This window comes from Molothrus aeneus, chromosome 33 (assembly GCF_037042795.1).
Source record: "Molothrus aeneus isolate 106 chromosome 33, BPBGC_Maene_1.0, whole genome shotgun sequence".
NCBI lineage: Eukaryota > Metazoa > Chordata > Aves > Passeriformes > Icteridae > Molothrus > Molothrus aeneus.
Window position 1 is genome coordinate 306,240 of NC_089678.1, and position 16,245 is coordinate 322,484.

At 43.6% G+C, this 16,245-nt stretch overlaps 2 pseudogenes; one reads left to right on the top strand and one right to left on the bottom strand.

Moving 5' to 3' along the window:
• The window catches only part of LOC136568461 (uncharacterized), a 29,701-nt pseudogene extending 23,406 nt beyond the window's left edge, over positions 1-6,295 (bottom strand).
• Positions 6,296-6,531: 236 nt separating this feature from the next.
• Positions 6,532-16,245, top strand: part of LOC136568462 (calpain-8-like) — a 55,974-nt pseudogene continuing 46,260 nt past the window's right edge.

The window sequence follows — 16,245 nt, forward strand, 5'->3', positions numbered from 1 at the left end:
CAGCTATTCTCCTATCTGCCTTTAAGTAGTTGAATGTTCTGGTCTAAAAGTAGCACCTTCTATGTAGCCATGCTCTTAGTTGCCAGTGTCATCTTGAATCCAAACACCCTCCTGCAAGGGCCCACTGGTTCTGTAGTCAACTAAGGGGAAAAAAAGGGTCCATCCATGCTTCCTGATTTAAAATATAAAGGTATATAAAGGTATATAAAGGTATATAAAGGTATATAAAGGTATATAAAGGTATATAAAGGTATATAAAGGTATGGTGTCCCTAAACGATTCTCTGGAGTTGAACACTACTTATCTTTGCTGTGTTTCTTCAACTCACTTGCAAGTCATTCATGTGTTAGGTTATTGTGAGAATTGCTTGGTTTGAAGATGATTAAAAAGGGTATGAGAATACTTTTGTGCCTCTGCTATAAGAATACTTTTCAAATCCATACAAGCTTCCTGCAAATGCAAAAACGTGCATCCCATATTGTTCTAGGTTACAATATAAAAATGTATTATATTCCCATCCTCGAGAGCTGCTGAAACCAGGAGGGGCATTGTTTTTTTCCTTATCTCCTGTTAATGGGCCCATCAATGTCTTGCCATGTGACTCGGAGATAACTCCCTCCAAGAGCCATTTCTGTTTAATGGGTAATCAAGGACCTACCGCATGACTCAGAACAATATCAGCCCATTGTGAGATGTTCTGCCCATGGGGGAGGAGCTAAGGATCCCCAGCTGGATATAATCTGGGTTGTGGGACAGAACGATCAGTCTTTCCACTGGATTCTCAGAGGAATGGCCACCCTTACCTGCTGGTTTTCCAGAGGATGAGAGCTACCTGATGGTTTCTACAGGATCACCACTTCAAGAAGACCCTTTCATCCGGACTGCTGCCACCACCCTAACTAGCAGGGTGTCAGGTTGTATTCTGACTCTGTCAGTGGTGTTTTCTTTTGTATTATTGCATGTAATTGGGTTTTTTCCCCTTTTCCTAATAAATTGTATTTCTGACTTTGAGTCTCACACTGGTTTTGCTTTCAAACCAGAAGCGGTGCCAACCTAAAAACTTGCAAACTTAAAAGTTAACTGGCTGCAGTTTTGATTTCCTTCCTAAATATATCACAGAGGCGCAACCAGCTCTCTAATTGGCTTAGCAGCATGTCTGTTCTTAGTACCAAGCAGGGATTCACTTTGCCAGGCATTGGAGGAAGCTTTGAGAAGCTTTTCACAAAAAATCACTTCTGTGGCTGGCTTCTTCCCTCCCCACCAAAAACCAAGCCATGCAAAACCAACACCTTAACTAATCCATAGTACATGGTAGGCACCCAATAATTTCTTTTAAACAATACTTTACATTTTTTACCAAATGTACTGAAAAGAAATGGATCCATAATATTGATCAAAATACTTTCAGTTCAATAGAAATACTGGGTCATGCAACTCTGGTTTACATACCTATTTTTTGTACAATACACAGAAGCATTTTTCACCTCTAAAGTAATGTTTCCTGATGGTTTGGATCAGAAGATCCAGTATTGCCATGGTGAGATTTTTGTTCTGAAGGCCATAAGCTGTGCTCAGTGTTTTGGGTATATTCTTTGTTGTGCCTTGCATATATTTTGGATAGAAAGCCAGTATAGATGGTGTTCTTGCTGCAGTAGCCATACAAAATAAGGCAAAGCGTCTGGCTGATGTACTGGGGCTGTAGACTATCCACCAGTCACCCAGGGCGCTGAGAATCTCTAAAGGAATATAATATTGGCTCTGGGAGTTTTACAGAGAGAAAGATCCTCATAGCTCTAATGATTTATCTCCTGGAGCTCTGAGGAATATGTTGTAAAGAAGAAGCCTGCTGTCTTTTCCAAAAATCTTCCATGCATTCAAGAGGATAATTGAAGTTCTTGTCTGAGAATGAAAGAAATTCTAGTAGTAATCATAGTAATAATTAATCTGTCTGTGCATCACTGATTGAGTTTGGGTAGGTTATATTTTATTTCTTTTTTTCTTTAAATATTACATCGTAAGGTGTTCCAAATTCCTAAATTCTGCTTCACTTAATTTTGTAGGCCAGACTGGTTCATCTTCACTCTGCTGTATTATTGCAGATCATATCTGAATGGATTTTTTTTTCATTTTGAACATTATTACATTTAAACAGAACATTTTGTTTTATCATTATTTTACCAGTTTGCAAGGAAATACACAATTTTGAAGACAGGTGACATGACTCCACTTGTGGTTTTCAATGGAAGAGAAGAATTACTACATTCACAGCAAGAATTACAATGTTCTACATTCACAGCATTGTTTACAATAATATTGCAGCTAGTTTCCAGCAACTTAGGTCAGGTTCTGGAAGCAGGCACCCCTGATAGTATAGAAGTCTAAAAGGTTTCAGTTTGGCTGCTTTTCTTCAACAATAGCTAATATGTCTCAATGTTGTGCTGAATCTTGTTGTACAGACACTTCTTTTGACATCTGAACTCCTTGCTGGACTTCTGTATCTCAGAATCAGCTATAGTGAACCTGTGTTTCCTTATAGCTTTAAGAATTTGGTTCTAATCTATAAAAGCAAGAAAAGGTTGCCATATTAATACAAGATAAAGAATATGTTAAGAAAGCAAATTGGAACAGAGATTTAGTTATTTGATGGTTTTTTTTTTCTTGTTTCTCAATTGAATTTTAGCAGTGGTGGGGTAAGAAATTGTGGATTTTTACAGGTTTGTCTTAGAAGAATTACAGGGGATTACAGGGGAATTTTGGTGAAAGTCTGGCATCTTTTGCAATTTGCCAGATAACAAAGGATTTAGAACAGTAAGTATGCAAGTAATCTTCTGGACCCTTCATCTCCCTTCTTATGACAATGAATACATTTATTATGCTCCTACTTTTATTCCATCAGGGGATTTGATCATGCAAATGTCTAGTCCTTCTTTTCTTGTTTGCAACCACTCAAAGAGCATTAATCAAAACTATTCAGAAGTTCTTGATCTGCAACAGTGACAAGCACTAGACTGGTAAGAGTCAGTGGGCATCAGCTGATCCCCTGTGACAGCACATGGTGGGCTGTTCTGGCAGGACTGATGTTTGAGGGGCTTGAATTCTGTGAAATATAACATATGAGGGATGGGAAAAATGGAAACAGATTCTGAACTTTCAACCCAACACGTGAACAAGTAATAAGGCAGGTAATTTTCTGTGAAAATTTCTTTAGCCCTAGTGTTGTGGATGATGATTACTCTTCCTACCTCCTTTGGCCAGCTACCAGCACAGACACGTTACTCCGCTTATGGACAGAAAAACCAGAAGAAGGGATTTTTGAACAAAACTCCTATCAGGACCTTAGAGTGGTTTTTGCTCCAAAATGTTTCAAGGGAGATCGGGAAGCAATTCCTTTTTCGAGAGTGTGTTGAGAAGACAAGGTTGAAAGTTAAAAACCATGGGTTCTGTTTCTATATATGTTACAGCTTTTGCTTATTATCTTAGTCATGTAATATATATATACTTTGTGCTTTTTTTTCTTTGTTTTTTCTTTTTTTTTTTTTTTTTTTTTTTGCATGCTTCCTTGAGATAAAAGCATAACACAGAAAAGTACTGTACGGTTAAAATATTTTTGAGATGCCTCATGCTGAAAAACTTGTAGCTACTGCTAAGGCCCATTGGCCAACTCCTGCTTCATTTCTGAGAGGCTATAAAGTTCCCATCTGTATTTTAGTTCTAACGTGTGGGAACTCTGGACATCAGGAGCGATGTGCCGAGTTGCCAGGAGAACCCTTGGGGGTCTCGGAAATCCTGGAATGTTGCCAAGAGTGCTTGGTGGCTTGATTTTGATCCATCCACAGAAGTGACAGCAGTTTGAAGACATGAGAATCACTTTAGAGTGAAGGGTGTAAAAGGGACACGTTTATAGGGTGAAATATAAACTTTAAGGTTTTTGGTACAGGGGGGTTATGGAGACAAGATAGAGGGATCAGGGCGTGTCTCGTCCTTCTTCTTTCTTCTTCTTGTCCTCCATCTCCTGTGGTGATGTTGGCACTTGGGGATGGGTTTATGGTGAAAGTGTACTTGCCAACATGGGGGAAAAGTATTAGAAAATAAAAGTAAATATCATGTACGTAGATTTTAGTATAAAAAGACATGACCGCCCCGTGGGTGGTCACGAGTGCCCTTGGCTGCCTTGCAGATCAGACCTCTGTTGGGCAGACAGAAAATTTTGTAGATAAGAAACAATAAACAATCTGAAGATCGAAAAGCTGAAGAGTCCAGACTTGTCCTTTGAAACGCGTGCCACCCAAGAACCACCCTACCCGTGTCCAGGCAGAGACAGACAGCTGAACCCGACATTTGGCGTCCCTGGGTGGGCACCCAGTGGGCGATCCAGGGGGCTACCCGGCGGCGACCGGCAGGGCACTTGCTGAGCCACGGTGAGCTCTGGTGTGCACCTCTCACACAGGGGCAGCCTTGAAGTGCCGAGTGGGCAGCTCCCGAGCTGGACTCGTTCCCAGGAGAGCACTGATAACTCCTCAGGAAAGCAGCCAGAAAGCAGCCAGGAGAGTCTGAAGACACAGCAGCCACTGAGAACATTGCACTCCACTTCGGCTGAAGAAAGTTCGTAGCAGGACAGCCCAAATCGGAATCGGAAAGGCGCCTCCGAATCCATCTCCTGTGATCTGCGGGCAGTGACCAGGAGCCTTCGGACTGCTCTGACGACAAATTCGGTGAGAAGGTCAAGAATTAAGAACATGGGGGGTACACTTTCCCAGGAACAAATAGAGATTCTGTCCGACCTACAGGGCGTGGCAGACACACACACTAAGGGGATCCCAAAGAAAAAACTTAGAGAGTCATTGTTGTGGGTGCGGTGTAATTACCCGTACTCAGAGACACGTTTGTTATTTGAAGTAGGTTTTTGGCAAGAAGTTAATAGACACCTATATTTTTTAGCCACCAATGATGATAAAACAGCCTTGAAATTGCTGTCTTCAGCAAGAATTATGTTAGAGGCGACCTCGACTCAATTTAGGGGGTCAGCCAGGCAACAACTTGTTGCGAATCCCACAGGGACAGAGGGAGGAGAGCAAGGCTCGAAACGGAGATTGGCTCTGATCCCGATTGGCCCGGGGGAAAAAGTGCCCGAGAAAGGGGGACAAGGAAAAATGTCATTGCCTTCAGTCCCACCATCCCGAAGACCCAAGGGAACCCCAAAGCGTCCTGAGACCCCAGAGAGTGCAGGGGCTTCAGGCTCCGACTCAGGCACAGATGATACCATTCCACTCCCTGATGAAATGAGGTTTTCTCCCAGCGACATCGAGGAGACAGGTTGCTCTTTGGGAGCGTACCGCCCCGATTCGCAGGAGTCAGAGGGAGAGGAGGTGGCAAAAGTGGCGGAGTCGGGGAGGGGGGTTGAAAGGGAAGAAGAGGGAAGGGGGGATGTGCTCTCTCCCGGAAGGCGCGGCGGCGCGGCAGCGGCAGCTGGCAGGAGGGGCACAGAAGTGATGGGGGACACGGGTTCTGGTGTGGCTTTTGCGAGTGCAGCGTCAAGGGCGGCTGCAATCTCGACTGGCGCGGTGTCAAAAGTGCGCGTGACGGGCAAGGCTCCCGGGAGAGCCGGGGAGGGCTGTCAAACCGACGCGGCAGCGTCAGACACGGGTAGCAAGGGCAGGGCGGCTGCAGGGCTCCAGCAGGCTACCGTGGGGGGACGCAGGGGACGCACGGTGGTGACATCAGACCTGGAAATCTGGACGTGGAGATCGGCTCGAATTGCGTCGCGAAAGAGGGTGCCCCCAGGGGGAGGGCCGCGCGCTTTGGCGGGGGGTGTGGATACAGCGTCAGAGGAGGAGGAGAGAGGGACAGGAACAGACAATAGGGAGGAGACTTCGGAGGTGGAGCGGGACGGAGACAGTGACATCAGTACAGGGGAGGCAGGGGGCGTTCCCGAAGGCATGCGTGCGCGGGAGGTGCATACAGAGCGAGGACGGGGGCGGGTCCGATCCCCTGTGACGTCTCAGGTGAAGAGGAGGGGCCACACTCGGGGTTCGACATCCCAGGGCTCCACCCCCTCTCCGGTCCCGATGCCTTTAGCCTTAATCCCTATGGTTCAAACCTCTTCCACTCAAAAGAAACATTCAAGTATTCAACCCTCAATGCCAGCTCAGTTAACAGCCATGCAAACTCGGTCTCAAACACGATTGCAAGCGTTGCAGTCTGCTAAGCAGGAACCGATCGAGTTCGTGTCGTCATCACGGTCGTCCAGGCAGACGACAGCGCCACCTCGTGGAGGGATGACCACACTGCAGGACATGTCGGACCTGCTCGACAGCGCCACCACATCACCTGCTGGCCAAACTGCAATAATGCAACAATTTTTCCAACGATATATAATAAGAGAACCACATTAAAGAAAACAAAAACAACAACACAACAAAAGGATAATTTTCCATCAACTTCAGGATCATATGAAGTTGAAGACAGCTCAGATGAAGCACAGCCTCAAGGAGAAGAAATGATACACATTACAGCAAGAGAGGGAATTCCAGCATGGATGCTTTCAGCAGCGGAAGCAGCAAAAAGAACGCGTTCAAGAGAACCTCAAGTTTCTTTTTCAGATTTAGGAGCAAGACTGAAAACCTCAAGTCAAAGAACATGGAGCGAAGGATCACCAAGAGCCTCCACGACTCCATTGTGCAGGCAATGGCCAATGGAGTTTCCAGAGGAGGAAGAAGAATGACTGATAGAACCAATAGACTGGAAAGAAATTAGAAACGAATTATCAAAAGAAAAGGGTCTGATCAGAGGATCAGGAGACATAATAATGCCAGTGACATATGATGCACAAGGTCAAAATCCAAGGTGGGAAAGGTTGGGTCATGAAGTGATCAAAGACTTATCAAAGGCCATTCAGAACAACAGTCTGAATTAATAATTCTTCAAACAGCTCCTGAAGGGGACATTCAATACGTATGATTTCACGCCATTTGACATTCGATGTCTTGCGTCAATGATTCTCACTGACACACAAAGTCTTATCTGGGACAGAAGATGGAGAAGATATCTCACAGAGTTGAGAGCCAGCTATCAAGGTGGGCCAAACGCAAACCTCACAGAAGCACAGTTAGCAGGAGATCCTCCAGATAATCCAGTGGAGCAAACAGCACGGCTTCCACGACAGGTGTTGAATGACATCAAAGAAGCAGCACGCAAAGCGATCCTGCAGATTGCTCCGGCGGGAGTTCCAGACATCCCATTCTCATGCGTCAGGCAAGGTCCCATAGAACCATTCTCATCTTTCATAGATCGACTCTTGCAAGCTGTGGATCGACAAGTGACGATTGACGAGGCGAAGCAACCTCTCATGGAAAGTCTAGCTTTCGGCAATGCCAACCCAGACTGTCAACGAGTCATCAGCGCAATGCCAAGACAGCCATCCTTAGCAGAGATGGTGGAGGCATGCAGCAGAGTGAGAACACCTCAGCATGTCGCGTCGATCGTGAGGGATGAGAGAGGAGAGTGGGGAGAACAGATAAGAAGAAACCCGGAGAAGCAGTCAGAAGATAAGGACAAGGTAGTTGAAAAGATGCTGAAAAAGGTACTCCAACAACAGAATGAAAACATAAATAAAGTTCTTGCAACCATCCAAAAGAAGAACAATCCATCGGGAAGACAATGCTACAAATGTGGGGCGTTTGGACACTTGAAAAAGAATTGTCCACAAGCGCATGCACAAGTGCAGACACAAAAACCTGCAAAGCCACTTTGTGCGTGGTGCAGAAGAGGAAGACACTCTGTGAAAGAATGTTATTCCCAGACAGATGTAGAAGGGAATCCTTTACCACTTCCGGGAAACGGGAGAAAGAGCGCGCCAGCAAACCGTCAGCGCGTGGTGACACAACAACCAACAAGACAGTCATCGGAGATCGTCAAGCAGACGCCCTCAGCAAACTCCTCAGTCGATTCTCAAGTGGCCCAGAACTCCTTCCACCAGGAGCACAGTGCACACTGGCAACTTCCAAATTAATTTGCTTTCTGGATGAAAGTCATGCAGAAGTTCCAACAGGGATCCGCAGAGATTCATACAAAAAACAAGATTTCTTAATAATAAGACAAGACAGAAGCAGAATCCTTAGACTTATTGTTTATCCATCAGTTGTTTCTGCAGACAAAAATACGGAATTGACAGTTCTAGCAAAAGCACTTCGTCCACCATTGACCGTGGTGGAAAACACTCAGATCGCGAGAGCTTTTGCTCTGCCACCACACGCCATTGAAGAAGTCATGTCAATCTTCGATGAAGAAGGGCTTCCTTTGAGGGAACATGTTGAAATACATACCACATAGATAAAACACATAGGTCGAGATCGACCCATGCTCACATGCCAATTAACTTGTGGAGACAGAACAATAGAAGTCAGAGGCATGCTTGACACAGGGGCAGATGTCACAGTAATATCCTACATCTTTTAGCCTCGCAACTAGAGCTTGATCGCGCCCTTGAGATCTCTCTCAGGCATAGGGGGAGTTTCTCTGTGTCTGCAGAGTGAGAATGCCATCGTTGTCACGAGACCAAGAAACAAGGCAGCGATCATTCGTCCTTTCGTTGTGCAGAAACCAATCACAGTTTGGGGATGAGATCTCTTAGCACAATGAAGCACGAAGATCGAAGAAGATTTTTAGTTGGGGTCACTGCGGCACTCGCCACATTGAAGTTGACTTAGAAAACGGATGATCCAGTCTGAGTAAATCAGTGGCCCCTGGAGCGAAAAAAGTTGAGTGCATTGAAAACCCTAGTCCAAGATCAGTTGCAGAAGGGACACATCAAGCCAACAAACAACCCTTAGAATTCTCCAGTGTTCGTCATCGAACAGAAGCTGTCAGGCAAATGGAAGCTGTTGCACGATCTCAAGAAGATCAATGAAGTTCTTGAAGACATGGGACCGCTTCAGCTGGGTCTTCCATCTGTTTTGATGATTCCCAGAGATTGGCCGCTCGTGGTCATTGACCTCAAGGACTGTTTCTTCAGCATTCTGCTTCATCCAGATGATGCTCCAAGGCTTGCCTTTTCAGTTCCAAGTATCAACAAAGAAATGCCTCTGCAGCAGTACTATTGGGTGGTCCTTCCTCAAGGCCTCAAGAACTCACCGACAATCTGCCAATGGTACATGGCACGAGCTTTGTCACCAGCGCGGAAGAAATTCCCATAGGTGAGAATCATTCACTATATAGATGATTTGCTCATTGTGGCATCGACACAACAAGAGCTGCAAAAGGCTCGTGACTGTGTGATTGCAGAAGTGCAAAAGGCAGGTCTAGAAATCAGTGTTTCAAAGATTCAGGAGATTGCGCCTTAGAAATATCTAGGGTAGAAAATCTCAGAGAAAACAATAAAGCCTCAAAAGATGAAAATCAGCACAAAAGTCAACAATCTGCATGATTTACAACAACTTCTAGGGGAAATCAATTAGATGAAGTCGATTTTGAGAATCACAAACAGCGACATTCCAGCATTGCTTAATCTCTTGAGAGGAGATGCAGACATTTGATCTCCCAAAACGCTCACAGAAGAAGCGAAAAAAGAGTTGGAAAAAGTTACAGATGCCATTCAGAAGAGACAGGCACATCGATTCGTTGAATCGTTGCCTTTCCAATTAGCAGTGTTGAGAAAGAAAGCACAATTCCGTGGTTTGATCTTCCAATGAGATGCGTCTCAGAGAGATCCTTTGATAATCATAGAGTAGATTTTCTTACCGTATAAGCCTTCAAAGACAATTCTGACAGATTTAGAGATGGCAGCACAGATCATCATAAAGGGGAGAACAAGATTACTGACAATGGCGAGACGAGAATTTTCAAAGATTTATCTACCTTTAAAGAAAGATTATTTCGATTAAGCGATGCAGAAATCAAAAGATTTGTTAATTGCATTGTTAGCTTTTCCAAGAGCTTGCACAATCAACTTTCCGCAACATAGAATGTTGCAGTCACAGATATGCTACAGAGCAAAGCCAAAAATAAGTGAAGAACCTCTGGACAGGATCACAGTGTTCACTGATAGCTCAAGAAAGACACACAAGTCAGTAATCACATAGATGAACTCAACGACAAGAGAATGAGAATCAAATGTAAAGACGGTTCAAGGCTCTCCACAAATTGTGGAATTGGCAGCTGTTGTCCGAGCATTTCAGTTGTTCCAACAACCGCTCAATTTGGTCACAAACTCTGCATACATTGCAAGTGTAGTCAAGCGATTGGAAGGTTCGCTCTTGAAAGAAGTCAGCAACGAAGTTTTATATTCCTATCTAGCAAGCATGAAACAGTACTAGAAAGCAGGAAAGAAGAATATTTCATCACTCACATCAGAGCGCACACAACACTTCCAAGATTTCTAGCGGAAGGGAATGCTCAGGCAGACAGATTGACAATGCCCATTTCACAAACACTTCCGGACATTTTTGAGCAAGCACGACTGAGTCATGCATTTTTTCATCAAAATGCGCAGGCGCTGATGGAATCCTTTCGTCTCACAAAAACTCAGGCGAGGGAAATCATTAGTGCTTGTCCAGATTGTCAACTCGTGCAAACACCTGCTTCAACAAGAGCAGTCAACCCATGAAGACTGCAAAGTCTTCAGCTGTGGCAAACAGATGTCACAAAATATCCATCATTTGAGAGACTCAAAAATGTTCATGTTTCAGTAGGTACATTCTCAAGGGCAGTCTTTGCTTCAGCACATGCAGGGGAAACAGCAGAACATGCTTGTCGACATTTTTTACAAGCGTTTGCATCATTAAGTGTACCTCAAGAAATAAAAACAGATAATAGTCCACCATATACAGGCAGGGTGCTTGACAGATTCCTGAAAAGATGGGGTGTCAGACACACATTTGGCATTCCACATTCACCCACAAGTCAGGCAATCATTGAAAGAACACACCACACCCTGAAATCCCTTTTGGACAGGGAGAAAAGGGGGGAGCCAGAGGCGACACCACACATGAAGTTAAACAAAGCGTTGTATGTGTTAAATTTTCTTAAGAGTTCGTCTTCTGAACCCAATCCACCAATCGTGAGGCATTTTTCAAACAGCTCTCAGGCAAAACTAAGGGAGAATCCTTTGGTTTTGATCAGAAACCCAGAGACAAGACAAATAGAAAGTCCTTTCAAACTAATCACTTAGAGCAAGAGTTTCGCTTGTGTTTCCACAAGGCGAGGTCTGAAGTGAGTGTCAGTGCGACACGTGAAGCCATTTCAGACAAGAGAGCAAGAGAGCACAGATCCCAGAAGCAGAGAAACGAGCACGCAGACGGAAGAAGAAACTCAAGTTGTAAGCAACGACACAGAAGAGAGACAAAAAGAATAAAAACTTTGGGGGTTTTTCCTTTGTGGCTTAGAGTGAGAGCGTGACAATGATTTTTCATAAAGATGAAGTCATGAGCTTCATGATGCTCATGCTTTCATCTGTTGCTTTAAGCAATGGAGCAAATCTACCCATCAATCAACCAAAACAAAATGTTTAAGAAACTTTAGCCCAGGCAGCGAACTTAGAAAGTATCTGCCTGACACATTCGAAACCAGGGAAACCATTCACAGCATGCATAGTTAAGTTGCCAGTGGACGAATAGCCAATTCCAGGGCATTCTCCAATGGAGATTTCGCAAGTCATCAAAGATCCTCTGAATGAATGGTGTGCTTGGACACATCTTTTACCTGTGGCTTCTACCGAACCGCAAGAATTAGAAATTTTCGAGTCCACAACAATAGAACTATGCATGAAATTCGAAATTTCGAATGTGTCAAGGACAAACAAAAGCATTGATGTCACTCCAAATCACAAATTTTATAGAAACGCGTCAGCTTGGTGCAATCACACCGAGACGACAGCCAAAAGATTAATCCAGGTCCCAGTGCAATTGCCACGTGAGTTGTTTTTAATTTGTAGAGACAGAATTTGGCACGGCATTCCTGCAAATGCCAAGGGAAGTCCATGCAGCATTAAGAAGATTTCGATGTTATCACCAGATTTGAAAGTATTGAGAGAGCAAAAACACAAAGAGAAAAGGTCCTTGAAACATTACAGTGCAAACTGTGATGATGAAGTATACACCTGAGACAAAGCAAAGAGAATTGCAGCAGCAATTTTCTCACCTCAGACAGCGTCGGGGGTGGCCTTGACTCAACTAGACCACATGAGTTGTTGGTTGAGCAAGCATGCTCAATCAGTCTCTCTCACTTTGAGTGATATGTTAAAAGACATAAGTAGTGTGAGAGAAGCAACTCTTCAAAACAGAGCAGCAATCGATTATCTATTGCTTACTCATGGACATGGATGTGAAGAGTTTGAGGGAATGTGCTGCATGAATCTCTCAGATCATTCAAGATCAATTCATGAAAGTATTCAAAAAATAAAAGACAGTATAAAGAAACTCGGCAAAATCACTGAGTTATAGATTGATGATGTAGCGAGATTTTTTGATCTTTCTCCCTTATGGAGAGGGTTTTTAAAAATTAGATTTTATATTCTAATAATACTCTTAGTCCTCATGCTCATTGTCCCATGCATCTTTTTATGTGTGCGACGTGTCATGAGTCAAGTTGCCAAAGAAGTCTTCTTGGTGCAAACAGAAGGGGGAGATGTGGGAACTCAGCACATCGCTCCCGATGTCCAGAGTTGCCAGGAGAACCCTTGGGGGTCTCGGAAATCCTGGAATGTTGCCAAGAGTGCTTGGTGGCTTGATTTTGATCCATCCACAGAAGTGACAGCAGTTTGAAGACATGAGAATCACTTTAGAGTGAAGGGTGTAAAAGGGACACATTTATAGGGTGAAATATAAACTTTAAGGTTTTTGGTACAGGGGAGTTATGGAGACAAGATAGAAGGATCAGGGCGTGTCTCGTCCTTCTTCTTTCTTCTTCTTGGTCTTCCATCTCCTGTGGTGATGTTGGCACTTGGGGATTGGTTTATGGTGAAAGTGTACTTGCCAACATGGGGGAAAAGTATTAGAAAATAAAAGTAAATATCATGTACGTAGATTTTAGTATAAAAAGACATGACCGCCCCGTGGGTGGTCACGAGTGCCCTTGGCTGCCTTGCAGATCAGACCTCTGTTGGGCAGACAGAAAATTTTGTAGATAAGAAACAATAAACAATCTGAAGATCGAAAAGCTGAAGAGTCCAGACTTGTCCTTTGAAACGCATGCCACCCAAGAACCTACCTACCCGTGTCCAGGCAGAGACAGACAGCCGAACCCGACACTAATGATCTGTTGTTATGGTGGGGATGCAAATTAAGAATAACCATTTTTGAGTCTGTAGGGATGTATTTTCCATTTTGTAGCTGCCTTTTCAGTCTCTGAACCACTAATGATAAAAAGGAGAAATATCTACACTGTTTTCAACCTGTGGACCATCCACTACTGTCCATGTGCTCAGATTCAAAGGCAAACAATCCTGTCTGGCCTCATTGGGAGGAATTATTTGAATTCAAAATGCTAGACTAGTATTTGATTTCCACCAGCACAGTTCATTGGCCAGCTTCTATCATCTGCATTTCAATATTTAATCCTCCTCTATGTTTACTGTGCAAAGGTCTTTCAGAATGATGGTGTGCCCCACTGTCTCACCAGCTGTGATGTTTGCACCAAGTCTCCCTCAGATAGGAGCCATAGAAAAGGCAAGCCAGGTCAGTGATTTCTGTTGCTAACTTGCAATACCCTCAAATCAAAGCTATTTAGCCTAATTTAAGGCTGAAAAAGAACATGCCTTCAAAGGATTCAAAAAATCATCATTCAATACTATGGTTCAGTATCCAGGTCTAGATCACCTCCCACAGGCTGAGAGAATTAGGGCTGTTTAGCCTGGTGAAGACAAGGTTGCATGGAGACCTCAGAACACCTTCTGGTATCTGAAGGGAAACAGGAGATGGACTCTTCATTAGGAGCTATGGAGACAGGACAACGGGCAATGATTTCAAACTGAAAGGGGGCAGGTCTAAATTAGAAGAAATAAGGTTTAAATTGGGATGAAATTCTTCCCTGTGAGGGTGGTGAGGCACTGGCACAGCTTGCCCAGAGAAGTTATGGACACCCCAACCTGGTGTTCAAGGCCAGGCTGGATGGGGCTCTGAGAAACCTGGGCAAGTAAAAGGTGTCCCTGCCCATGTCAGAGGGTTGTAACTAGATGGCCTTTAAGGTCTTTTTGTACCCTGGCCATTCTATGATTCTGTGATTCTGCTATGGTGGTGTTCAGGACAAAGCATGTTTTGCATGTTGGCCATGTCCAATACACCATTGGTTCCAGGTGCCATACACTAGCTTGCTCCCTGAAAATTCTGTCAGAATGAACAACATATATATATATATATATATATATATATATATATATATTATAAAACACATAATAAATGAACAAAAAGTTTTTTATGAGATTGTTGTGAAGTTTCATTTGGTTTTCTTGTTTGCTCATGAGGCTGACGGTCCTTGTGTCAGCTGCCTCAAAGGCAGCTTGTGCCTCCTCCTCCCTCTTTCAATTTCTTTCTGTCAACAATTTAATGTCATTTTCCCTTTCATACCTGAAAATCCCTGCATGCTTCTGGGTTTTCTCCTTTTTCATACAGATCTTCTTCCATCCTTGACAATCCATACTTTTCATAACATAAGGGCACGCTTGTAGGCATAAAAGACTTTCATCCCTTATTATATTGATGGGAATTTAGTTAATAGCTTCATGCCTTTTCATAGAAACAATAGGGAATTGATAGTTTGTTCCCTAAAGTACATTAGGAAGAGAAGGAAACATTAATCATGCGGAGTGGAAAAGTTGTTATCTATTTTCTTCCAAGAACTACCCCAAAAGATGCAGGAGGGGATGAAGCCTGGCTAGATGAGTTTCCCTTCTAATGGAAGGAAACTACCATGCCACTAAGTGCTCTGTGCTGAGGTCTCAGAAGAATAGGGAAGCATATGTGTTTGTAAAGTGGAATGCTGGTCAGGCACTTTCCTCTTTAGAGCAGCGTGTTCCATGCCAAGCACACGACAAAGAAACAAATGATGAGTATGACTCTGCGTTCAAATCCTGCAATGTTCCCAGAAGTTAATTTCTCTCTTCTATAGGGCTGACTTGTATGAAGGTACACAGTGAAGTGTACCAAATGTCTACTTTTCATTTACATGTTTGCTCTTTGTCTAATAATAACCTTAACTATAAAAATAATAGTTGCTTTCCTCACTCAGACATCTACACTCCTGTGGGTTTAATCCAGCTGATAGTTACCCATCATTGACAACAAGCTTGCTATTAGGTCTCTGATGACACAGATACAATACATCAGGTCTCTGATGATACAGATACTGGTTTGTTTGCCAGTAACAAACCCATTGCAGTATCAGCTTCTAGACACCACCCTACCCATGCAAAGTCTTCCTTCTTCAACCAATCTACACTTGTTTCATTCATGGAAAGATTAATACATGAAGCAAGAAATTGCTGTGCTATTGAAATGTGCCCTGTCAATGCCATTTCCTTCTCTCCAAGGAGCTATAAATATGTGGGAAAGGCAAAGTTATTGCAAAAAGGAAATTAATTGCCACTGTGAAGATTAATATTCTAATAAGAGGCCACTCTTTGCATAATCACAATTATTCTGCAGGAGATTTTCCTTTCCTTATGTGTCTCTGCCTTACTGTCCAAACATTTGACTGAGGAATACTTTTGCTTCTTAGTTTTGGTTGGGGGTTGCTGTTACATTGCTCTGCATCAGTGCTTCCAGACTCCACTCTGTGCCATTGGAGTCCCTGGCTTGATAGCAGGGACCTATAACCTTCCAGCCTGGGCTGTAGGTATCTCATTAGTCAGGAGTTGGGCTGTGTGAGGATCAGACCAAAGGAGCTGTCTAGACCCGGGAATTTTGAACTCCCTATAAAAGTAAGCTCTGAACAATAAAACAGGCTGTTTGTCACAAGGACCTTTGGAATGTGTATCATCTCCATCTCCAAGCCACACCCCTCACCATAACACCACTCTGCTCTCACTGCATATGTTTGTGTGAGCATACACGTCTCGTTGATGACACACAAACTTCTGTCTACATGTTCCATAGCTGGGACACTCGTTTTTTTCTTAGTCAGGCAGTGTTTGCATGATCTAGCCAGAAAAAGCCCACTTATGAAGACACTGAAAAGCACTCCACTTGGAATTTCCTGAGAGAACTGGAAAAGGTGTGGAAATTGGAAAGATAGAAATCTTCACAGACTCAAGAGGGT